The sequence below is a fragment of the Olea europaea genome, chromosome 8 (assembly GCF_002742605.1).
Source record: "Olea europaea var. sylvestris chromosome 8, O_europaea_v1, whole genome shotgun sequence".
Lineage (NCBI taxonomy): Eukaryota > Viridiplantae > Streptophyta > Magnoliopsida > Lamiales > Oleaceae > Olea > Olea europaea.
Window position 1 is genome coordinate 2,386,934 of NC_036244.1, and position 608 is coordinate 2,387,541.

Genomic DNA, 608 nt, shown 5'->3' on the forward strand with positions numbered 1-608 from the left:
CTTTGGTGTTTACACACTAGTTAGAAAGGCTATAGTAAGATGTAGCGGATCTTACAAATGTCGGTGTCATTACCAGGATGAAACTTGATGATTTGCCTTCAACATCATTCTTAATATAGCATACGATGGAAGTCATGTTAAGTACGAATAGAATTTGATGTGTCTTCATCACTTTTTCCATTCAAAACCAGCATTTGATGAAATATCACACCAAGTAGATGCACCGTCATCTTATATTTTCCTATCGTCTCAAGTACTTTAGCCAATCATGCATAGAAGATGAAAACTAGACTAATAAGTAGAATTGAGGCATCTCCAATCACTACAAACTAGATAAGTGTTCTTGTACTAAAAACTTCAGTTAATATCTTTTTCATACTTGTGCGTTCGACAATGAAAAGGTACAAAAATTGCACATGAAAAATCATGAAACAAATTTCCCAAAAATCAATTTCCATATGAATGTACCTTACATGATAATGATGGCATTGAGCTAGTCATTTTTGGAGATGATGGCGACACCTCAAATGATGAGATCCGAATGATGGTGACTTCACATGATTACGTCCGTGAAACTGCATCAAACGGTGTTCGAACTCAGCCTACCT

The 608-nt window shown here is 35.7% G+C and overlaps 1 long non-coding RNA gene across 2 annotated transcripts in view; it reads right to left on the reverse strand.

The window, feature by feature from the left end:
- Positions 1-6: 6 nt before the first annotated feature.
- The window catches only part of LOC111398503, a 13,682-nt gene continuing 13,080 nt past the window's right edge, over positions 7-608 (reverse strand). The window contains exon 5 of one of the 2 annotated variants that reach the window (XR_002703355.1): positions 7-606. This is a non-coding gene — a long non-coding RNA (uncharacterized LOC111398503). The remainder of the gene's footprint in view (positions 607-608) is intronic. The other variant, XR_002703356.1, reaches the window with a different exon arrangement.